Here is a 26,881-nt window from a genome sequence, read left to right on the forward strand (position 1 = left end):
CAAGATTTTGCCAGAGTGAATGGCAGTAGTCAAGAGATCATATGCAGTAATGAACTCTATGGAAGAGGATTAAATATGACATTCATTTGGTAAATGATTTCTATATGATTATATTCATGGGGGACTAGACCTGTATGGTGTTAGATTGACAGCCATAGATTGGCCCTAATAACATGCGTTTTTGGTCCATTGAAGCCTATACTCTAAAGCATTCTATAGTTAATAAAATTGAGACTCAAGAATATCCTTGGAAGGCTATGAAAGATTAGTGCATATTGAAGCAGGGAAGGCATACTGGGTATGCCATTGTGATTTTATTAAGAACAATACTGTCAGCCACTGCCTATGCATACCTACTGATAAAGACTAGGACTTTTCTTTTCATGAGGTCGCTAAGAAGTGCATTGTTCAAAGAAGCACCAACATCTTTTTAATAATTCTACTTTGACTCCACTCTATAAGTTGGAGATGATGGTAGGATATGTTTCCATAGTAATGTGTTTCTTGATTTCAGTAATTAACTCAGAGAGAGAGAGAGAGATCTTAGTTAGCAGCACCTAATCATCAGAGACAAGGTAGGAACAATTGCCACAGTAAGTTGTATGGATCAAGTGGCAATCAGAGTGTTTTGACATCCAGGGATCTTTGGTGATGGTTACTTGATAACAACACTCTTAGGAGTGAAATATTTGGGCAACATACTAAGGTATTATATGAAAATAATCTTAGTCTGTAGACCTGCAGAGTAGAGCTGCAATAATGGGCATTCAAAGACTACTACCGAATTTTTTAAATGTAGCTAGTTCACAGACCCAAATTCCCTTGATTAAGGAGGAGGCTAAATTCTGTTTAGGAAGGTCCATCAAATGCAGCAACCGATATACATTGTAATTATTCAACAAATAATCCCAGAAGAATTTGTGGCACTTTTTATAAGATGACTGTACACTGAGCAAAAGGAAATTCCTAGATTTTGTAAGCGTATCAGATACTGAGTAGATACTAATCTCTGGGGAACAAGAAAATACTAGTAGAAACTAATTCCTGAGAAACAAGAAAAACACTACAGTGATTGACTAGTCAGAAAGAAAGCTATGGTGATCATGTGATAAATAGGCCCTTGTCATATATCTATTTCATTGTGAAACCTAAGGACTCCTGGACTCATTCCAAATCACCACCAAAATGGTAAATTGAAAGAAAACATATAATTGGAAGAATGGCAGATATTAGTGCCATCATCATAGACTTGATGATTCTTATTGGTAATTCTTATTTAATTTACTTTTTGATTGGTGAAAAAATGAAATAGGTCTTTGAAAATACCTGTGAATTATCATAAACATGATCAAACTGTGATGACAATCACAGCTGCTGTTTTCAGATGGGAAGTTGATAATGCATACTACTGGTGCCCTACACACATTCTCTCCCTGGCCTGCACGTCAAAGTTTCTGTAAATGTTAGATTCTAAAAGTTCACAACTGCTTCCCCTCCAGAGAACTGTCCTCTGCTGAACATATATGTCACTTTTTAATCCCATAAGTGGATGCCTACCTTTTTATCCTAAGGGTACCATATCATGAGGTTACAAAAGCTTTGCTCCCTTCTTCAACAATGGAAGCAGTTCTGTGTTATAAATCATGATCCAGAGCTCCCAGAGGGATTAGTCTGAAGAACTCAAGCTGAGATAAATTCTTGCATGATTCACTTCCCCACTTTATCCTGTTTGCCTTACTTCTTTTCTCCAAAGAGCACTGGCTTAATTAATTACATGTTCTTAAACCCCTGTCTTAGGCTCTGCTTTGAGAAGACTTTCTTTAAAACAATTTGTTTAGTGGCAAATAAATACAGATCGCTGCCTGTTATATGGCAAAGGATTTTCTTAATTGCAATCAATAAAGACAGTTGAAAGCAGTTCACCTTCACTTTCTAAGAAAAGTGCACTTTTACTATCTTACCTCATAATAAAAGTCAGGGGGACCTTCAAAAGCCAGGTAAAATGTCACTTTCAATCTGACTGAAAATCTTATTTTATGGAAGAAAAAGTATAGCGATTGGTCATATTCACAAAAATCACTGGTCTTGGGATATACTCTATCACATAAAAGTATCTGGCTTCATATAATAATGGTGCAATGGCTACTAAATGCCTGGTTATGTTGTTAAGGAGGGGAAAACACTTTGTAAAGGACAGGTGCTCTCCTACAAGATTCAGAATAACCTGTAAATTAAAACCAACATGTAGAGCTGTATTTTTCATAGCCAGAGATCAGAGGTCTGGGAAGCAAGGGATGGAGGTGAATACTTCTCTATATATTTAGGACACTTAAAGAGTTTACATTTTTTCTCTCTATGATCATACACATGCCAGGTTTGAAGGTCTTAAGAAAGAATGCTTCCACCAAGAAGCATATCCATCGTTCCAGTAAATGGGAAGCAAATATTATCTTTGGTCATTTTGGGTTTCATATGCCATTATGCTGTAAACAGAGAAGGAAGCTGTTGATTTGAAAAGATGAACAATTTTAGTTGTCAAAAGGAAATTGAGTTTGGGTGGCTGCTATAAAATGGGCCAAAATAGACTATCTTTTGAAACTAGGAGACTCACTCCAGCACATTTTAGCCATCCATGTCTAATAATTCATGTCCATATCCTGAAATGGTTGACATTATTCCTCATTCTTTCCATTAACTTCTCTTGTTCTTTATATTGCTAAACTGTGTCCTAAATCTATACCATAACACAAGTTATTGATGTTCATTTCTTTCTCTGTAGACTTCCTTCCTTTCTTCTGTTTTTTTTTCTCTCTCTCTCTCTCTTTTTTTTTTTTTTTTTTTTTTTTGAGACTGAGTCCGGCTTTGTCACCCAGGCTGGAGTGCAGTGGTGTGATCTCTGCTCACTGCAACCTCCACCTCCCTGGTTCAAGCAATTCTCCTGAGTAGTGAGTAGCTGGGATTACAGGCGCTTGCCACCACACCCGGCTAAATTTTTGTATTTTTAGTAGAGAAGGGGGAAGTTTTCACCATATTGGCCAGACTGGTCTCAAACTCCTGACCTCAGGCAATCTGCCTGCCTCAGCCTCCCAAAGTACTGGCTGGGATTACAGGCATGAGCCACCAGGCCCAGCCTTTCTCTCTTCTTTTGTCCTTATTCTCTTTCATTTTCACTTTATATTTTGCATTAGTTTATCTTTCAAGATATGTTGAGTTACAGAGAGCCACATTTATTAACTTAAATGACCAGCATGGATTTACCTGGTGGATTAGGCCTGGATGTAGTCTGATTAGTTGATTTTGGATATTCATATACGGAATTATACATATGAGATTGTATGATAAAGTTATCAGTCAGTAGGAAAAATGACATTAAAAACAAACAGCACTGTTGCTAAGAACTAAGATCAATGAAATGTGCCATATATCAGACATATACCTGTAATTCATCAACTTTCTGTTGAATTTCTCAAGTGTAAAACCATACAACTGAGTTAACCCCGTATTTCTAATATCTCTTCATGACTTTTGATTTCTATTTATCTACTGGTCTAATTATATAGTAAAGATTAGATTTCATATTACAAGCTATCCTATTAAACTTATTTGAAGAATGTTAACATGTTCATATAAGTTTGAGCGACACTACACAACATATGAGAAGATTTCAGAAAGCTCATGGAAAATGAAATTGAAAGATTTAAAAAATGTTATTTCTCAACATAAGTGCCATCAAGTCCAAGACGCTTTTGTAAGCAAGTGAAGATACCTGTCATTTAGTCCATTCCTGGATAACTACAGGTCTTGGGAATTTAACCATGTTAATGCAGTCTTTTTTACATTATTGACAAGAGTAATGAGTGCCCTTTAAATATTTTTTTGTTTGATCAGGATCAAATAAAAAAGATCGGGAAGCAAAAAGAAGTAAGAAGGAGCCAAATAAAGACCAAAGGGGATGCCTAATAATTTCCCATCAAAACTGTTGCAAAATTGCCCTTGTTTGATGAGAGGAATGGTAGAAAATGACTCTCTTGTGAAGCTTTACTGGGCATTTTTCCACTAACGCTTTAGCTAATTTTCTCAAAACACTCCATGTCAAGCAGATGTTATTGTTCTTTGGCTCTCCAGAAAGTCAACAAGCAAAACGCCTTGAGTACACCAAAAAACCTGTTGCTATAACCTTTGCTCTTGACTGGTCCACTTTTGCTTTAACTGGACCACTTCTGCCTCTTGGTAGCCATTGTTTCATTGTGCTTTGTCTTTATGATCATACTGGTAACGCTGTGTTTCATGTCCTGTTATAATTCTTCAAAGAATTGCTTCAGGATCTTGATTCCTCTTGTTTAAAATTTCCATTGTAAGGTCTGCTCTTATCTGCAGCTCATCCAGACACAATGGTTTTGGTACCCACCGAGTGGGTTATTCGTTCATCATTAATTTTTCAGTCTGAATTATGTAAGCTGAGCCAATCAAGATGTCTATGGTGTTGGCTATTATTCTGCTGCTAATTGTTGGTCCTCTTCAGGAAATTAATAAGATTAATGTCTTGTTTGAAAATTGATGTGGATAGATTTCATCTTCAACATTGTCTCACTCCTTAAAATGACTGACCCATTTGTAAACTGCTGCTTTTGGCAGGGAACATTGTTCTCCTAAACTTTTTGTAAAGCATCAGTGATGGGATCATTCTTCCACCCAAACTTCATCACAAATTTGATATCTGTTTTTGTTTCAATTTTGGCAGAATTCATGTTACTCTGATGGGGCTCTTTGCAAACTGATGTCTTATCCTTCTTAGTACCTCAGACTAGATCCTATATAAATGTGTAATAGCAAGTTAGTGCAAGTTTATTTTGGTGCAAAAAAAATGAAATCCATGTATAGTTTCTTCATAATATGCATTTTCCATGAACTTTTTAAAGACACCCCATATTGTTATTCAGAGATCTGTTACTTAAGCAAGTTAATATTTGCTGACAACATTTTTAATTTCTGAAGTCTCCTAAATCAAGGAACATTTGTTTACACAGAGAAAAAATATAAGCAGTACATTTAAATTGGAAGAACCATATTTTTCTATGCTAAATACTTGATGACACATAACACTGCAGTGCTATTGAAACACAATATTAACTTGAAAATTTTTGAGAACAAGTCTCCATCTGCATAATTATTTTAATATATATATTATCCAGAATAACATATTTATTCTTGAAGTAAACCCACATGGGACATAAAACTAACCTCCTGATAATGATAAAACGTCATACAAGAAAATTGTTTCTTTTCTTAAGATTAAAAAAAAAAAAGATGTAATTCAAGAGGTTAGTTCTTTGGTATGAACAAAACCTCTTTTTTAAAATCATCTAAGCCAGGCATGGTGGTGCACACCTGTAATCTCAGCACTTTGGGAGGCCAAGGTGGGAGGATTGCTTAAGTCAGTTTTTGAGTTTAAGTTTGAGACCAACCTGGGCCACACAGAGAGACCTCATCTCTACAAAAAATAAAATATTAGTTGGGTGTGGTGGCACATGCCTGTGGTCCCAACCACTTGAGAGACTAAAGCTGGAGGATTGCTTGAGCCTGCAGGTTAAGGCTGCAGTGAACCATGATTGTGCCACCGTGCTCCAACTTGGGGGATAAAGCAAAACCCTGTTTCAATAAAATAACAAATAAATAAATAAATTCCTCATGAAAATGACTATCTATGTAGGGTTAGTGAAACACTGAAACTATTTCATAGAAAATAAATAAGTTGCAGTAATGTGACTTTTGAAAATGGTCTGCTCAAGCTGATTCTTAGTTGAAGCTAGGACACCACCCAAGCAACCTTTCAAGCTGACTCTCTATGTTAAATAACCGACTGTCTGTTATCTAACTCTCTCACAGACATTTCTGATATGTCACGCATAAACTAATTAATGATTGAGATGCATATTCAGTTTTTATTGTAAGTAAATATTTTAATAAGTAAAATTTTGAAATAATAGCATGAAAATTTTAGAATTAATGCATACTTTTTTTTTTTTATAAAACGAAATGATGATTAATTCAAGGTGATCCCAAAATGAGCACCTAAATATAGAGTTGGGGAAGGGTTGAATGACAAAAATGTGAAAAACTTTCAACCCCAAAACATCTTTTATTCTCTTTCCTGCACCACTGTACTCTACTCATTGTTTTTTGTTTTTTCTCCTGTCTCTAGTCTCACTTTTATCTCATTTCTTCTTATCTTTCCCTGCTTTTTTCTCTTATCTCTTCCCCAATCTTTCTTATACTATTTTCTCCACTTTTCTATATAACTCCTTTCTCCTCTTCTGTTTCATTTCCTGCAAATTCTGTATTTTTATTACACTTTGAAAAAAAAAGAAATGATAAACTTAATGATGATTCTTATAATTAAGAAATAATTTTCATAGATAAGGAAGGGTATGTTGCTAGCTATCACCCTAAGAGATGAAGAAGAGAAGAATATTCCTAATGAACTTCCCATTTAGAAACATCACTATTCGGGGAAAGACGAGCACTCAGATTTATGCCAGTATTTAGGTCATATTCCACTGAGCCCCCTCTATTACAGACATAGAGCTAAAATACAAAAATACCTAAGAAAAAAAGCCTAAAAATGAAAGGAAATTTTAGAGATACTGGCTGAGAGAGGTATACAGTGTATACATGGGATATCTAAGTATTCTACCCTGTTTATACTGATTTTAATGTTGCCTTTACAGCCTGATTTATGCATGATGTAGGCAAATATTTTTTTCCCAAAGTACCAATGAGTACTAACAGCTCACCTACCACAGGTTGATGATAACCCAATTTTTTTATACTCTAGGTATAGGTTTGCTTCTCCTATATTATGTGATTTTTTAAAAAGAAAAATATCAATATCAAAAAGTCATGCAATGAATATTGTGGAGAAAATATATAGCCTTCATAACCACTACATTACTAATATTGTGTTACTACTATTAGTATCACTACTGTTACTACTAAAAAGAGTTAAAGATTATTATGAGATTAAAATCTAGCAAACCGAGAGAAAAAATGCTTTAGAAGCCATTGTGCTAAGTGTGTATGTATATATTCAATGTTTCAACTCAATTCCACTGAGCATACTTTGGAAGAGTGGAGGGATTCGCATCAACTACAAACTAGAGAAATGGCAGTGAGAGCCAAGGACCAGTAATGGAGGTAGGGTTCGTTGTGACAAATAAAACATTTTTTGAAAAATGTGATGTCATTATCATACCCAACAAAGTTAATTCTTCATCTTTAATATTATCTAATATAGGATATATAGAAGAATTTCCCTGATTTCCCATAAATGCCTTTTTGAAAGGGGATTTATTTGTAAATAAATAAGTTTCAAATAAGTTCCACACATTCTGTTTGGCCATAGTACTTAAGTCTAATAATTCAAATATATATCTCTTAGGGCTGATAATTCAAATAGAACTCCAACTTTAGTTTAACACCTTTGGTTTAAAATTTCTTAATTAATTGCTACATGGTATGTACATTAGAAGCAATATATTATTATCTATAATCTGGGCATTAATAAATATATTTAAAAATTATTTTGGTTTACATGACCGGGAATCAAACCCCAGCCGCGGCGGCGAGAGTGCCAACTCCTAAAAATTAGACCACCAGGGAACTTTGTAAACGTTAGACCTAAAACCATAAAAACCCTAGAAGAAAACCTAGGCAATACCATTCAGAACATAGGCATGGGCAAGGACTTCATGTCTAAAACACCAAAAGCAATGGCAACAAAAGCCAAAATTGACAAATGGGATCTAATTAAACTCAAGAGCTTCTGCACAGCAAAAGAAACTACCATCAGAGTGAACAGGCAACCTACAGAATGGGAGAAAATTTTTGCAACCTACTCATCTGACAAAGGGCTAATATCCAGAATCTGCAATGAACTCAAACAAATTTATGAGAAAAAAACAAACAACCCCATCAAAAAGTGGGCAAAGGGTATGAACAGACACTTCTCAAAATAAGACATTTATGCAGCCAAAAAAAACATGAAAAAATGCTCACCATCACTGGCCATCAGAGAAATGCAAATCAAAACCACAATCAGATACCATCTCACACCAGCTAGAATGGTGATCATTAAAAAGTCAGGAAACAACAGGTGCTGGAGAGGATGTGGAGAAATAGGAAAACGTTTACACTGTTGGTGGGACTGTAAACTAGTTCAACCATTGTGGAAGTTGGTGTGGCGATTCCTCAGGGATCTAGAACTAGAAATACCATTTGACCCAGCCATCCCATTACTGGGTATATACCCAAAGGATTATAAATCATGCTGCTATAAAGGCACATGCACACGTATGTTTATAGCGGCACTATTCATAATAGCAAAGACTTGGAACCAACCTAAATGTCCAACAATGATAGACTGGATTAAGAAAATGTGGCACATATACACCATGGAATACTATGCAGCCATAAAAAATGATGAGTTTATGTCCTTTGTAGGGACACGGAGGAAACTGGAAACCATCATTCTCAGCAAACTATTGCAAGGACAAAAAACCAAACACCACATGTTCTCACTCATAGGTGGGAATTTAACAATGAGAACACATGGACACAGGAAGGGGAACATCACACACCGGGGACTGTTGTGGGGTGGGGGGAGAGGGGAGGGATAGCATTAGGAGATATACCTAATGTTAAATGATGAGTTAATGGGTGCAGCACACCCACATGGCACGTGTATACATATGTAACAAACCTGCACATTGTGCACACGTACCCTAAAACTTAAAGTATAATAATAATAAAAGTAAAAAAATTATTTTGAAGAAAATGTAGAAATTATGCAAAAATATTTTGTTCTCAACATTAAAAAATTCTCTCTTAAAGGGAAATGTGCACATACATTTCAAATATATTTAAATTAATGTATATATATTTATGTAAGTTTTCCTACACTTAAAATATGTAAGATGTTCTCATTCTTTGCTACCTCATTTTATTATCAGAGACAACATAGCTAATAGTAAGTATTAAGGCTTGGATAATCCAATATGAATTTGAGTGTAGAAGTTTCAGAAAATAATTATGGCAAAATAAAATAATCTTCCAAACTATCACTTAAATTGAAAGATATATGCAAATATATAATGGTCACACTTGAAAGAATATAAGACCAGAGCAAATATGATCCTAAAATATTTTGCTTTCAGGGAAACCACACATAGCTCAATTTCATTAACAATTCCATAAGCTTAATTTATTTTGTCTGCTTTATGCAATGAATGTGGTTTTTACAACAAAGTCTCACCAATCTTCATTACTGCCTGGTGATATGGTTTGGTTCACCACCAAAAGAAACCAAAGTGGAAAAAGACTAACCATTGCACTGGATAATATGCAATGTAAGTGATGCTCAAGATTGTTTGAAAACCAGTTTTTTCAAAAATCAATTATGGCCATGTAAGTTATTTTAGTCCTTTGGTACAAATAACTATGTCCTTTAAAATGAATTGGTATAAAATTTCCTCCTGCCATCTCTGAGGGGTGTAAACAGTGTAAGTTTATGTGATTTTTAAACACAAAAATATTAATATCAAAAATCTTGCAAGAAATATTTTGAAGAAAATGTATAACCTTAATAACAGCTACATTACTACTAATATTACTACTACTAATATTACTACTATTACTAAAAGGAATCAAAAAGTATCCTGAAATTAAAATCTAGAAAATTCAGAGAAAATTTGCTTTCAGAGCTATTGTGCTTATTGTGTATATATGTATGTATACATGTATGTATGTGCATGTTAGTTTGTAGTTTGGTATTCTAACTTTTTAATTTATAATAAGGCACTCAGGCAATGAGGACAGGAGATTGTCAACAAAGAGTCAGAAAATACTGAAAAATTATCAAACAGCAATCTTGGAGCTAAAGAATAAAATAACTGAACTAAAAAAATATGACTGGAGAGGTCCAAGGGCAGAGCAGATTGAGCAAAAGTAAGAATTAGCAAATGCAAAGATAGGTCACTGGAATGTATCCATTCACAAGATCAAAAAGAAAAAAAAAAGAAAGACTGAAGAAAGCTTAAGGAACATACAGGACTGTATCAAGTGGACCAATAATTGGTGGCACAGAAGGAGACAGAGAGAGAAAGGGGCAGAAAGCTTATTCAAAGAAATTATAGATGAAAACTTTCCAAATCTAGGGAAGGAAATGGACATTCAGATTCAGAAAGCCCAAGGAACTACAAATAAAATAAGCCTCCTCCCAAAAAATGTCCACACAGAAATACATTATAATCAAATTGTCAAATCTCAAATACAAAAATAGAATTTTGAAAGCAGCAAGCAAAAAGTAACTTGTTATGTACAATGGAACTCTCATGGGATTTATAGCATATTTCTCAGCAGAAATATTGCAAGCAAGATGTGAGTCAGCTTCAAAATGTTGAAAGAAAAAAAAAAAACTATCAGTTAAGACTATCATACCTGGCAAAACTGTCCCCAGAAATGAAGGTGAGAAAAAGACTTCTACTGACAAACAAAAGCTGAAGTATTCTATCACTCCTTGACCTGCCTTATGATAGATACTAATGGGAGTTTTTAAACTTGAAATGAAAGGACACTAAATGGCAATATGAGGGTATAAAATTTTCTGGTGAAGGTGAATATATAGACATATACAGAATACAGTATTACTGTAATGCTGGTGGTTAAATTACTCTTACTTCTGGCCGGGCATGGTGGCTCACACCTGTAATCCCACCACTTTGGGAGGCCAAAGTGGGCGGATCACCTGAGGTCGGGAGTTCGAGACCAGCCTGACCAACACAGAAAAATCCCATCTCTACTAAAAATACAAAATTAGCCAAGCATGGTGGCACATGCCTTTAATCCCAGCTACTTGGGAGGCTAAGGCAGGAGAATCACTTGAACCTGGGAGGTGGAGGTTGTGGTGAGCCAAGATCGTGCCATTGCACTCCAGTCTGGCCAAAAAGAGTGAAACTCCGTCTCAAAAAAAAAAAAATACTTTTATTTCTAGTATAAAAGTTAAAAGAAAAAAGCATTAAAAATATATATGTAAAAGGTATTAATAAATACAAAATGTTAACAAGTGTAAATGGTGACACTGATAACATGAAGTGTGGGGAGGTGCAGTAAAAAGGTAGAGTTTTTATTATAAGATTAGTTGTTAAGTTGTTATCTGCTTAAATTAGACTATTATAACATAAATTGTTGTACATCAGCCCCATGGCAACCAAAAGGAAAATACCTGCAGAAGATGCACACACAAAAAAGGAATCAATGCCCTTCAATAAAACAGGAAAAAAAAAAACCTCATTGGGACACAAGAGAATTTGGGAGGCCAAGGTGGGCAGATCACAAGGTCAGGAGATCGAGACCATCCTGGTCAACCTAGTGAAACCCCATCTCTACTAAAAATACAAAAATTAGCCGGGCATGGTGGTGTGTGTCTGTAGTCCCAGCTACTCAGGAGGCTGAGGCAGAAGAATCGCTTGAACCTTGGAGGTAGAGGTTGCAGTGAGCTGAGATCGTGCCACTGCACTCCAGCCTGGTGACAGAGCAAGACTCCATCTCAAAAAAAAAAAAAAAAGCAAGAAGAGACAGCAGGAGAGGAAAAGAGAGACATAAGAATTGCAAGACAGAAAGCAACGAATAATATAGCAATAGTAAGCCCTTTCCTATCAGTAATTTTTTTAAATGTAAATAAATTAAACTCCCAATTGAAAGACATAGAGTATCTGAATAAATTGAGAAAACCAGATCTAACTATATGCTGTCAACAAGAGACTTTAGATTTAAGGACACAAATAGTTAGAAACTGAAGCAATAAAAAAACATATTTCATGCAAATGATAGCCAAAAGAAAACAGAGGTGGCTATCATTATGGCAGAAATCAGGATCCCTAAAAAATGTTGGCACTCTTTTATTCATTGCAGCACAATTCATAATAAGAGAGAGGTGGAGACAGCATGAATGTCCCTCATCAAATGAATAAAGAAAATATTATGTGTGTGTATATATATATATATAATGGAATATTATGTCTTAAAAATATGAAATGCAACAGCATGAATGAACCTTAATATTATAATAATTGAAATAAGTCAGTCACTGATACACAAATAGTGTATGATTCTACTCATATGAGATGTCTAAAAAAGTCAAACATTTATAAGCAGAGAGTAGAATGGCAGTTGCCAGGGGGTGGGGGAAAGGGAAAATTGGGAGTTGCCATTTAACAGGTATACAGTTTCAGTTATGCAAGATGATTAAGTGACAGAGATCTATTGTACAATATCGAGCCTGTAGTCAACAGTGAATGCTGTACAGTTTAAAACTTGTTCAGAGTAGAACTCATGTTAATTGTTGTAATCAGAATAAAAAAAAATTCCCATGACTAAAGAGCTTTCACCACTGAGACAAAAATTATATTATACCAACAGAATTGGAATTAATGTCTCAATTAAATTGGTTTTAACTGTTCAGATGGCTGAGGTTAAATATTGGTTAAGGTTTTAATTGGGGCATCAGATCGATGCTAAAGAAAACCAAACAAATTTTCCTCGTGATCCAATTACAATGCTGAGTCATTTTATACACACTAGCATATGAAAGGTGGCTAAGTCCAAATCTTGGAAAAACAAAATTGTAATCTGAACCCTTAACTAATTACTTAATAATTTCCTTCAACTTTATTGAAATATGAGTGTTTAAAATTCTTAAACTCTTTATCAGGTTACTTTACCAAAATAATGGTTTTAACTAACCAATTTATTTCTTTGCTCATGTTTGAATTTCATGTTATATTATTTTTGTCTTGTAGGGAACAACCTTGAAAGATATTTGAATGGTATTTTCTTAAGTTTTGATCATGATTACATAGTCCTGTAAGTTTCCTCTTTTGCTTAAGCCAGTAACTTGAAACTCAAAGAGCCCTCACCCAGGAGAAGGAGAAAGCAGTGAAGTGGCTTTGCAAGAAGAGATCTTAGCTGTGAGATAAGAATTAGAAAATTATGGTGTTTTGGGAGCAAAGAGAAAAATAATTGCTTTTTCAATACTTGTTTTCCTTGTCAGTTCCCATACACAAACATATCCTAAGAGGAATACAATTTGGAGGAAACAAAGATTTAAAATTTTTATTTATTTTGGGTTAGAGGTTAAGATGAAATCTAGTTCCATGTTTTCAGAATAATTTTTAAAAACAACCATTAAGCTATGTTTTATATTTTTCGTTATGCATAGATTTATGTTTACATTTACTTTGGTTTCCTGGATTTATATTTGTCAATCAAGAACTGTTTTTAAGTCCTGATTAACATTTTTTTCTTATTTCAAGACATTCAATATTTGAGTTGATGGTAAATTTTTAATAATTTATCAACAATATTTAGAATATAAGCATATAAATATATAATTATTTCAGCTTACAGGTATACATATATAGAGATATTTTCAACTGTTTTCTTATATTTTAGTCACATTTTTGCTTTGGCTAACTTTATGAGCAGAAATGGAATCCATTGTGGATTTAAAATTTTATTCCTATAAAAAGTATTTTAAAATATTTATTTTCTGCCTTTTAATTTTTTCACTAGCAGTAGAGTATTGTGAGCTTATAAATATTTTAGCATAAAGAAAAAAGAGTCCCAGCTCCATCTTTCTTTTTTTGTAAGTAACATTTTCTTTCTAAGTTTTCTGCACCCTGTAGCTTCAGAAAAGTTTAAACAGTACCTTGCTCACATATCACGGGACCTGACAGACTCATACCTCATCTGCCCTTCCATCTAGTAACATCCATAATGGTTAGGTATAAAAATTTTTTTAGAGTATTTAGCATAATTAACTACTTTGCAGTAATTTTATCTAATTATGTATTTTTCATTACAAAATACAGTTCATTAGATATTACTGAACAAAAGGTATGTTTCAAACGTTTTAATTATGGTGGAATTATATAACAGGCATGGTTATCAACAATGTTTTGCTTGATCAGCTATAAAATCCGTTCTTACTGTTAAACAATATAAAGCACGAAGTTGTTTCCTTGGTAATAACATTTGGCCCCTACATTAAAATTTTCCTTTTTTCATCTCAGAATCTCATAAGGCATACTACAATCACTATATAGCACCACAAAACACATTTAAACATTCATTTAGGATTGTTTAGTTTAAGAACTATGATTTAGTTTAAGATTTGTCTGAAAATTATGAACACAGTCATAGGCTTAGGGTGTAACTAACAAAACTTACAGGGTGAGAATAAGAGGAACATGAATTGCAATGGGGTGGTATGTATTGCCATAAGGTGAATTTTTTAAAAAAATTATGATTACATAATTAAGGTAAATAATTTTAAAATAGCTAAGTATATTTTGAATAAGACAATATGATAAAATATATATTCATTTCCGTTGTAATTTCTGAAATCATGTTGATAGAACCACCTATACCTAACAGCAATGATATCTTGGTTCTCTAATTGACAATTTTACCTATAAAATATGATAACATATCCATTGAAGTTATGATGGTTAATATTAAGTGGTAAGTTGGCTGGTTTGAGGGATGCCTAAGTGGCTGGTGAAGCATTCTTTCTGGGTGTGTTTGAGAAGGTGTTTCCAGAGGAAATTGCCATGTGAATCAGTGGACTGAGAGAGGAAGATCAGCTTTCAATGTAGATAACCATCCAAAGGGCTGTGGCAGGCCATAACAAAGCAGGCAGAAGGGGAACATTCAACTTGCTTGCTTTTCTTTTTCCCTTCTCCTTATCTCTCACACACTCTCTGAGAGCAATACCCCTATTTGTTCTCCTGCCTGGGGCCATCAAACTCCAGGCTTTTTGGTCACTGGACTCTGGGACATGCACTCCCATGCACCAGCAGCCTCCTCTCCTGGGGGACTACATTTTTGGCTTCTCTGGTTTTGAGATGTTCAGAGTCGTACTGAGCCACACTGCTGGCTTCCCTGGGAGCCACACTACTTATCTGGGAGTCACACTACTGTCTTTTCTCATTATCTAGCTTGCAGTTGGTTTATCATAGGACTTTTCCTTTGTAATCGTGTGAGCCAATTTTCCCTAATAAATTTCCTTTCATACACACACACACACACATACACACACACGCGCACACTCTTCCTATTGGCTCTGTCACTCTGGAGAATCCTAATGCATAGGTATTAATATTAAAAATATGTGTAGGGGTGTGTGTGTGCATGTGCACACATGTGCACAAATGTATCTAACTATTGTTATGAGGCCAAATAAAATTGCTATATTATAGTTACAATGAGATGGGAGATATATTATTATAAAAATTTTACTAAAAACAAAAAACAAATGGCGAAAATTAATTAGTTTTTCACCACTGCTGATAAAGTCACTCTTTCTCAGGCTCACCAAAAATCAGTTTTAGAAACATTTATATTGTCAGTAAAATTCCTCCCTATATAATCATCATAATATTTAATATTTCCTTCTTTATTCATGGTATTATACTTCAAAAAAGTAACAAAAAGAGTGTGACTTTTTAAAAAAATCATTGTATCTCAAAAATTTTAAAAAGTCTGATTATTCTAATTATTGATTTGACTTGAAATTTATGTGTTTTGGTAATTTTATTTTTATAAATTTTAAATGTTGTGAAATAATCTAGTTTAGACTTTCCCATGTTGATAATGGCTATATTTTTGCCCTATATTTTTGCCCGTTTTGTGAGAGAATGAGGAGAATGTGTGTGTGTGTGTGTGTATGTGTGTGTATGAGAGAGAGAGAGAGAAAGAGAGAGAGAGATGAAATGCTTGGTGTTTCCTAGTCCTTTTTATCAACAAGTGCAATTTATTCACTGAGCAAATTTTCAGAGTTTTTCTGTGGAATACAATTATACAACTGTTTGCTTTGCTTGCTTTTAAAATAACGAGTTATTTTAAAAATATAGCTGACCATGGGGTAAAAAAAACAAACAAACAAGCAGAAAATCCAAGCAATACCAAGTGAGTGTTCTCATGCCCATAAAAGCAAGTATTTCAACATGGCCTGGTGGGGTGGGCAGAACATCTGATGAAATTAAAGAATCATCGATTTTGTGAGGGTGTTTATAACTTTTCCTTCTTGTTCTTTATGAAAACCTGAGATTTTGTAGTATTTCTTAATAAGTTGTGGCTCATGTTTCATAGTTTACATAGGTAACTTTATCAACATTTCATGTTAGAATCTTCATATTATAGGCATATTTTTTTTTTTTTTTTTTTTTTTTTTGCACTTTGCTTTATCACACCTGGCAGATATTGGGTGCTTTTTTTTTTTTTTTTTTTTTTTTTTTTTCCAGTCGGAGTCACCCAGGCTGGAGTGCAGTGGAGCGATCTCGGCTCACTGTAACCTCCGCCTCCCAGGTTAAAGCGATTCTCGCACCTCAGCTTCCCAAGTAGCTGGGACTATAGACATGTGCCACCACACCTGGCTAATTTTTTGTATTTTTAGTAGAGATGGGGTTTCACCGTGTTAGCAAGGATGGTCTCGATCTCCTGACCTTGTGATCCACCCACCTCGGCGTTCCAAAGTGCTGGGATTATAGATGTGAGCCACGGCGCCCAGCCTATTGTGTGCTTTTTACAAAGTAAAGATTTGTGGCAAGTTTTCATCAAGCAAGTCTACTAGCACAATTTTCCAACAGCATGTGTTCACTTTGTATCTCTGTGTCACATTTTGGCATTTCTCACAATATTTCAAACTTTTCCATTATTTGTATATTTGGTTTACCTGTGATCCCTGTTCATTGATGTTATCATTGTTATTTTTGGGGGTGCCATGAACTGTGCCCATATAAGATGATGAACTTAACTGGTTAATGTCGTGTGTGTTCCGACTGCTCCACTGACTCGTCATTACCCCAACTTCTTCCTCCTCAAGCCTCTCTATTCCCTGAAACACAACAGTATTGAAGTTTGGCCAATTAATGACTCTGCAATGGCCTCTAAGTGTTCAAGTGAAAGCAAGAGTCACTTGTATTTCACTTAAAATTGAAAACTAGAAATGAATAAACACAGTGAGGAAGGCAATGTTGAAAGCTGAGACAGGATGGAAGCTAGTGCCCTTGTAGCAAACAGGCAGCCAATTTGTGAAAGCAAAGGAAATGCCTTGAAGGAAATCAACAGTGCAACTCCTGTGAATTCAAGAATGATAAGAAGGCAAAACAGCCTTATTGCTAACATGGGAAAACGATTTAGTGGAACAATAGAAGATAAAACCAGCCAAAACATTTCCTTAAGCCACAGTCTACTCCAGATTGAGGATCTAACTATCTTCAGTTCTATGAAGGCTGAGAGAGGTGAAGAAACTGCTAAAGAAAAGTTTAAAGCTATTAATAGCAGAGATTGTTTCATGAGATTTGAGAAAAGAAGTTGTCCTCATAACAAAAAAGTGCAAGGGGAAGCAACAAGTGATCATGTAGAAGCTGCAGCAAGGTATCCAGAAGATTTAGCTAAGATTGTTAATGAAAGTTGCTACACTAGACAACAGATTTTCGACGTATTATAGATAGGACAGCATTCTATTGGAAGAAGATGCCGTCTAGGACTTTCGTAGCTACAGAGGAGAAGCCAATACCTGGCCTCAGAACTTCAAGAATAGGCTCTTTTGTTAGGAGCTAATGCACCTGGTGACTTTCAGTTAAGGCCAATGTCCGTTTACCATTCCAAGATCCTAGGGCCCTTAAACATTATTCCCAATCTATTCTCATGTGCTCTATGAAATGGAACAACAAAGCCTGAATAAAAGCACAGTGCTTATAACACGGTTTACTAAATATTTTAAGCCCACCATTATGACCTACTGCTTAGTTAAAAAAACTATTTGCAATATTATTGCTCATTGAAAATGCACCTGGTAACCCAGGAGCTCTGATGGAGATGTACTAAATTAATGATGTTTTCATGACTGCTTACACAATACCCATTCTGCAGCCCATAGATCAAAGAGTAATGTCAAATTTCAAGTGTTATTATTTAAGAAATACATTTTGTAAGGCTATAATAGCCATAGATTATGATTCCTATGATTGATCTAGGCAAAGTAAATTGAAAACATCCTGGAAAGGATCTAGATGCCATTAAGAACATTGTGATACATGAGAGGAGGTCAAAATATCCATATTAACAGGGAATTGGAAGAAGTTTACTCTAACACCTGTGGATGACTTTGAGAGGTTCAAGACTTTAGTGGAAGAAATAACTACAGATGTGTGGAAACAAAAAGAGAACTACAGTTAGAAGTGGAACCTGAAGCTGTAACTGAATTGATCCTATCTCATTATAATGTATAATACAACTTGAAAGGATAAGAAGTTGCTTCTTATGGATCAGCAAAGAAAGTGGTTTCCTGAGATGTAATCTATACCTGGTGAAGATGATGTGAACACTGCTGAAATAACAACAAATAATTTAGAATATTGCATAAACTTAGTTGATAAAGCAGCAGCATAGTTTGAGGGGATTGGTTCCGATTTTGAAAGATGTTCTACTGTGAGTGAAATGCTATCAAATAGCACTGCAGAGAAATTGTTCAGAAAAGGAAGAGTTAATTGATGCAGTAAATGTCACAGTTACCTTATTTTAAAAAATGGCCACAGCTATGCCCACCTTCAGCACCCATCACCCTGATCAGTCAGGAGCCATCTATCAATATTGAGGCAAGACTCTTCACTAGCAAGAAATTACAACTCCCTGAAGGCTCAGATGATCATTAGCAATGCTTTTCTTTTTCTTTTCTTTTTTTTTTTTTTTTTCCAAGATGGAGACTCACTTTGCTGCCCAGGCTGGAGTGTAGTGGCGCTATCTTGGCTCAGTGCAGCTTCTGCCTCCTGGGTTCAAGCACGTCTCCTGCCTCAGCCTCTCAAGTAGCTGGGACCACAGGCACGTGCCACCACGTCCAGCTAATTTTTGTGTTTTTAGTAGAGACGGTTTTCACCATTTTGTCCAGGCTGGTCTCGAACTCCTGGATTCAAGTAATCTGCCCACCTTGGCCTCCCAAATTGTTAGGATTACAGGTGTGAGCCACTGCCTGCGCCCAGCAATCATTATCATTTTTAAGCAATAAAGTATTTTTAAATTAAGGTATGCAGATTGTTTTTTAGATATAATGTTATTGAGAACTTAATATACTACAGTATAGTGTAAACATAAATTGTGTATATACACCGGGAAACCGAACAATTTGTGTGACTGGCTTTACTGTTAAATATGCTTTATTGTGATGGTTTGGAACCTAACTCATATCTGTGATGTTCAGCTGTACATTTTTTCCCATTATGGTACTCCTATTTTATTGTTAACTTTTCATAAAATTAATTGATGGATTGACTGACCAACGGTGACTTTAGGTTAGTTATATTTCTTTATCAGGCATCCTTGCATAACGGACAGCTATTTTTGAGAATTCACTGTGCTGCTACTTAAGAAGCAACTGTTTTCTCCTGAAGGGGAAATTGATCAAGAAGGAAGAATGACAGCAATTAGAGTAAAGAATTGTGATGCATGCCCCAGCCTCTTTCTCACCAAGTCTAGACAAGACAGTACCTTACAGATGCCCCTCAAATCAGAAAAACTGAGGAGCAAGCACTGGCTTGTGAAAGTGAGGTCAAGAATGGAGAGAAGCAAAACACACAGAGCTCTTGGGGCCCAGAGAACATGGACATTGCTTGTCCCTTCAGTGTCCCTCTCTGTGATCTTTAGGATCTATCATTAAGAATTATGACAAGTGGAAAGCGTTAATTTTCCATTTAGGTCTATCATCTTTACCTAACATAAATGAAGGTTTCTGACAGTGAAATACAGAAAAACTCAGCCAATTGCTTGACTAAAAAGGCTATGGTTTAGCAGAAACTGACAGCCATAACCTCAGGGATTATTGTACACATTCATGTCTCTCATTAAATAAATATCAATAAAAATTTATCATTATCCCACAGAGTTTGCGTTACAAGAGAATGGATAATACTCAACTATAAATTTAAATAAAACTTGCAGATTCCTAAATACTCATACCCCACCCTTATAAAACTGAAAACTTTAACCTTTTTTAAAGCATGCTTTTGAATAAATTCTTTTATTACGAAAAAGACCAGGGCACAGGGACACGTGCCTGTAGTTTCAGCTACTTGGAAGGCTGAGGTGGAAGAATCAGGTGAGCTCAAGACTTTGAGTCCAGCCTGAGTAACAGAGAAAAACCCCATTAAAAAAAAAGTGAGAATATGACCTGTGGTGGAGAATGAACATTTCTTTTTTATTATAATTCCACATAGTCTCAGGAACAAAATTCATGGAAATATCCATGATGTACTTAGGAAATAAGAACAATTTCCTTCTACTATTTGGAACATTCAATGCACAGCTTGAGTTGGGGGGTTGTGGAATTCAGATATTTATGAACAGGATTAACATACATAAACAATTTTTTTTGTTTGTCTCATAACACCAATAAGGTGCTAACAGAGCTCACAAGCTCCTTTATAATGGGATGAATGACTCTTGTATTGTAATTGCAAACAAAGCTGCAGATGCAATTCAAAATTATTTTTATGATTGCAAATATGTTGCTCATTGTTCCTTGTTTTAGAAGCAACCTTATTTTGCATTGAAAATTTTGTTAGCATTATATTTTATAAAGACTATGTATCTTTTAACATGAATCTATTTTTTCCTATGGGAGAATGCTGTTCCTGGGAAAGTACTAAATTCATGAGACCAGCGCTATTCATGCTGCTATAGTTAAGGTACAGTGCTTATACCTTAACCATAAAAATATTCATTTCAGAGTTTCATTTTATAGTCACATTTTTAGCTTACAGCTATCCAACAAAGCTTTGGGCATATTTTATTTATATATCCATGTATGCATGCAATGTGTTCAACATATTTTTTTAAATGTCTTCTTCCTGGGAGTCATAAGGCATTTTTTCAACTTGTTTTTCAGACAAATACTAAAGTGAATGATATCAGAGCTCTTATAAGTGTTATTAATAGATTATTTTTAAAAGTTTGTATTTTATTTTATTTAAAATTTTTCTTTATATTTATATAGATGAACTTTCTAAATGAAATTATAAATCACCATATTAATTTTCGGGGACATTTTCTGCACAGTCAGACTTAAAATTTTTTTAATAGAATTGAGATATATGTTATTACGTTGAACAAAGCAATATAATGATATTCAAATTTTGTTGATCATTTACAATATTCCAGGCATTATCCTTGTTACTTTAATGGTGTTAACAAGTCTAATTGTCATAATAATGTTATAAATTCCTTGAAAAGTAGGAACTATTATTATTTTCATTTTAAAAATGAGAAAAGTGAAGCACGAGATTTTATTTACTCTCTCAAAGCTGTATAGCTAGTGGATTGTAGAACCAATATTAGATCCTAGGCTGTTTGAAACCAGAACCTATATTTCTGTATGAAAACCTAGTCATATTACTAATCCTGATCAGTCTAATGAATTGTTCCCCCCCACCATAAACTCCTATTACTGAAAAAGAAAGTGTGATTTTTCAGCTATATAATTTTCCTCAATATAATCTTCCAATAGATTGTGAGTGGCCAATTCATATTTTTAAAATACATTTATTATTGTTAATTACAATGCTACAGTTACCTCAATTATTTAAGTCTTCTAATGTCTGTTTTGGATACTGATACAGTATCAGAAAATAATTATGAATCTATCATTAGGGGGACTTATATCTGTTCAATTATCATTTTAATTTTCCCTGAGTAGAAGGTATTGATATCTGCTAACAAATGGAAAAACGCAGGTTTTTTTTGCAAGCCTTGTTTCCAAGTAAAACCAAGTTAAAACATATTAAGTGTTTTGTTCATAATTACCTTTGGTTATGTGGCAGAGAAGAAAATAGCTGAAAATGCCAGTAGGCTAAGCAAGAATGAACATTCCTAGGAATGACAATCTAGGAAATCTCAGTGTGTTTACAGCTTTACATTTTTTTACTTTATTTCTATTGTGTGGAATTTCTTAAAGAATGCTAAATTGTATTCTTGTCTGGTTTAAGTCTGAGGCCATCTGTTAGATTGATGTTGCTTACTGGTGATGCCAGAACTGAAGAATCTTTTAGGGCAGTCCTCAAATTCTGTGCCTTCCTTTTTTCTTGCAGTTTGCCTTCCTAATCCTGGCTGCAAGAATTTGAACAGAGAGCAGGCGAGAGCAATATTTTAGTCTTTTTGGAAATTTACATGTAGGAAAGCAAGTAAATGCATATTCACCATGTGCATAGTTCATGGAGTGATGAGGACAATATGAACCTCAGAGAGAGTGATTGTTTCACAACAAGGAACTCATGCACTTCAAATTGCTCAACCCCTGGGCTTGAAATAAGTCCGTACTCCTGTTGGTTAATGCTACTGCCATAGTACTGGCAAGAAGACTGGCAGCTTGAGGGGGTATTCACAAAGTCATACAGCACGTTAATTCTGGTAGTGTGCCTTTTTTTTCCTGATTGGCGTGATTACAAGAAAGAAATTGCCCATATCTTCGTGCTGCTGCATCTGGTTACATGGCACAGTGAAACCATAGTCTCTATAATGAGTTTATTGGTTTTAATTCTCATTAATTTTGCTCATACAAGTATATTTTGCTGAAAATGTATAAAACACTGAGTGTAATCTGGCACAATGTTCTTTCATGTTCCTCATTAAGCCATAATATTATTCATATCCATATATTTTTATATTGCCTTTTCTTTAACTGCCTACAGTGCCTGACCTTTGCCTTATATATGATTATGGGTTGCAGAATACAAATAACAAAAATTTGATTATTCTTTGGTCTGTAAAACATGGTTTTTAATAAATGTATTGGTTATGTTGAATATAAACTACTTAAAATACATTAATAATTTATCTTTCTGTTTGCATTATCATCAATGTATATATATATTATAATATATAATTTATATGCATATTATATATTATAATATATATAATTTGTATGCATATTATATTATAATATATAATTTTATAATATATAATTTGTGTGCATATTATATATTATATAATTTGTGTGCATATTATATATTATAATATATAATTTGTATGCATATTATATATATGCATACACAAGAATATATATAGATTTACACATGTACATCTGAAATAAATAGTTCTCAGGCTTTGAGCTCCCATCTTCTGCTCCAATTATCCTTTTGAGCTAATGCCCTATAAACTGTATTTAAAGTTTATTTTGAACTTTTAAAATTGCAGCCACACACGTTATCTTTACAGTCACTAGAAAAAATGGAATTGAATCAGTTAATCACAAGTCAGGGGGAGGAAAAAACAAATGACAATTGTTCCTCTGAAACCATAGAGAAAATCTGACAGCACACTCTGTAGTGTGATTCATATTGCTTTTTTGAGAACAAGCCCTGTCTTTAATCTGTTATTTGGTTTCAAACCTGCTTTTGATCCATTATTCACTTTGAATTCAACCTTTGTTCAGACATTCACTTTAGCCATATATTCCAGAATTGTACCCACAGTTCAGAAAGATGGGCCAGTGCAACAGCAGCATTTTCTTAATTTCCCATATGATAGAAGTATATAGCAAGCTCCTCTCACCTCGCTCTAGCTCCAAGAAACACAATAATTTTGATCCAGGATATTAGAAAAAAATATTTTTGTATTGTTAACTACATGCACTAGCCAAGTGTTTTCCAGCACTTCTTTCAATGAAAATTAGAATTCTGGGTGAAGCATCTTATCTGTATGTGTTGGTTTGTTCTAGTCAGTGGCCAATGAATAGCATTTTTCTTTACTGCCTGAAAACTGAGAAATAATATAAAACAATAAAGAAAGCAAACAAAATGTCATTATTGTTACTTAAAATGGCTAGTTTGCAGAGATAGCACAATGTGACAGCCACGTGGGGCTGCTTCTTAAAGGCCAGGATTGCCAAGTCTCTGGGAGTACAGGATGGGAGCAGGCACCTCTGCTGAGCTGAGGCTCAGGGGCAACAGCAGTTGAGTTCATCCTTGGGACTGACTTGCACTGAAGTGTTACTCTTTCCAAGTTATCCAATCATCAAATTAAGTTACCTCCTTAGAGATAATGTGAGTGAAAGGACAAATAGAAGCCAAAAATACTGCTGGGAAAATTCCTCCTCAGAGATATCAGGAGTGGGAAAAAAGGTATTTATTTCTAACAGTCTGAAAAGTTACTTTATAGTTTGAAAATACATTGCTTTCTTAAATAAATTTAGTCCCCCGAATAATCTTGTTTAAATGATTTAATTAGTGAATTCTCTTTTCATGAAACTTTAAAAAGTTTAATTTTTAAAGAATTCTTTAAAATTCTGGATGAATGTGTTCCAAATCATATAGTATTGATTCACAAAGTACTTCTAATAAATATCGTTTCTTACTCAGGACATGTTCTCAGTATTACTTGATAATTCCCTTTAACCACAGAGCAACTTTTGTTACAAATGATTTCCAGAAAATGAATTACAATTTCTCACTGGCAAGTTGTGACTAATCTTGGGCTGCTGAAATTATATTAATGCATTTGAACCATAATTTGATTATTCTCACACTGAAAACATAATACCTAATAATGTTTCATTTTGAAAAAAATTCAGTTTTTCTTAGTTCATAATTAACCACATTTTTATGAGCTTTCAAAGAATTAAAGTATTTCTAATGAAACTTAAAGATTTTAAATACTGTTAGATTTAAATTGTTTATTTTTGACAATATATATGAAGTTTTAACCAAATATCTGAATCTAATAATTTTTATAGTACTTTTTTTGACATATATTATAGCTGGGTAACCTAGTTAAATAGTACTCATATTTATTTAAAATATCTACTGTAATTATCTTTATCTCCTTTTCTGCTGCTCTTTCTCTCCCCAAAATCTTTCTGTAGGTATTCTGCTTTTATAAAGTATTTTTTCCACAGGTTTTAATGAATGTGTGTCGCAAATGCATAATTTAATGTTTTGGGCATATTTCAGCAACAGGGAGGTATAATTTGAAGATAGTATGCAAGTGATTATTATACCCTAGGCCATCACTATTGAGAAGCTTACCTTGGTATATAAACTTCCATTTAATTTCACATTCTTCTCTTCTCAGCCTGAACAGTTAATCCTTCCCACACCAATCCTATGAAAATCTCCAGTTTCTTCTTGCTTTGGTCTTCTACCCCATTCATCCTGCTAACACTAACCTTTGCAATAACTCCAATACTGTTCATGAGTTTCCAAACGTAACTTGACTCTGAAAGCTGATGTAAAGTATTCTCTCTTCAAAGTCTTTTTCAACTTCTAGTGTTAGAATTTATTCACAGTATTCCTATACCCTTGTTTCAGGCTGTTGCTTGCTTGCTCACTTTCTTGCCTTCTCACCTTTCAGACTGAGCGGCTTGAGTAAAGGGACTATGCATGCTGAAAAATAGAATTCCAGCCTATTAAAAAGAAAAATCTCACAGGTTCTTTCCGTCTCATGACATACACTCATTCCCCCTCCCAGACCTCACTGTCTCAGATATACACAGACAACTAAGAAAGTCAGAATTATTGGCTAATACTGTTGCTATATATCTCAGTTTTTGGAGGCATGTATAAATAGGATCAAATACAATAGTAGAAATGTGTACCATGTATTACCTATTATAGGATATTATATCACTACTTAGTTTGATATTTCTATTGATACAAAAACTTACTATATATGCTTTATCAGGGAACCTGCCCCAATAGTCACATAGGTTCTTTTCTATTTTCCCTAAGCATTGGCCGGTTTGAGAAATAAAGGGACAGAGTTCAAAAGAGAGAAATTTTAAAGCTGGATGTCCAGGGGAGATGTCATATGTCAGTAGGTTCCATGATGCCCCACAAGCCGCAAAACCAGTAAGTTTTTATTAGGGATTTTCAAAGGGGAGGGAGTGTACGAATAAGGTGTGGGTCACAGAGATCACGTGCTTCACAAGGTAATAGAATATCACAAGGCAAATGGAGACAGGGCGAGATCACAGGACCACAGGACCTGGGCGAAATTAAAATTGCTAATGAAGTTTCAGGCATCATTGTCATTGATAGCATCTTATCAGCAGACAGGGTTTGAGAGCAACCGGTCTGATCAAAATTTATTAGGTGGGAATTTCCTCATCCTAATAAGCCTGGGAGCGCTATGGGAGACTGGGGCTTGTTTCATCCCTACAGTCTCGACCATAGAAGACCGCCACACCCAAGGGGGCCATTTTAGAGGCCCACCCTCAGGGGCACATTCTCTTTCTCTTTCTCAGGGATGTTCCTTGCTGAGAAAAATAATTCAGCGATATTTCTCCCATTTGCTTTTGAAAGAAGAGAAATGTGTCTCTGTTCTGCCCAGCTCACTGGTGGTCAGAGTTTAAGGTTATCTCTCTTATTCCCTGAACATTGCTCTTACCCTGTTCTTTTTTCAAGGTGCCCAGATTTCATATTGTTCAAATACACATGCTCTACAATTTGTGCAGTTAACACAATTATCACAGGGTCCTGAGGCAACATACATCCTCCTCAGCTGACAGGATTAAGAGATTAAAGTAAAGACAGGCATAGGAAATCACAAGGATATTGATTGGGGAAGTGATAAGTGTCCATGAAATCTTCACAATTTATGTTTAGAGACTGCAGTAAAGACAGGCATAAGAAATTATAAAAGTTTTAATTTGGGGAACTAATAAATGTCCATAAAATCTTCACAATCCATGTTCTTCTGCCGTGGCTTCAGCTGGTCCCTCCGTTCGGGGTCCCTGACTTCCAGCAACATGCTTATTATTGGAGGCTCAGAAAGATTT

Source organism: Gorilla gorilla, chromosome 14 (genome assembly GCF_029281585.2).
Source record: "Gorilla gorilla gorilla isolate KB3781 chromosome 14, NHGRI_mGorGor1-v2.1_pri, whole genome shotgun sequence".
Taxonomy (NCBI): Eukaryota; Metazoa; Chordata; class Mammalia; order Primates; family Hominidae; genus Gorilla; species Gorilla gorilla.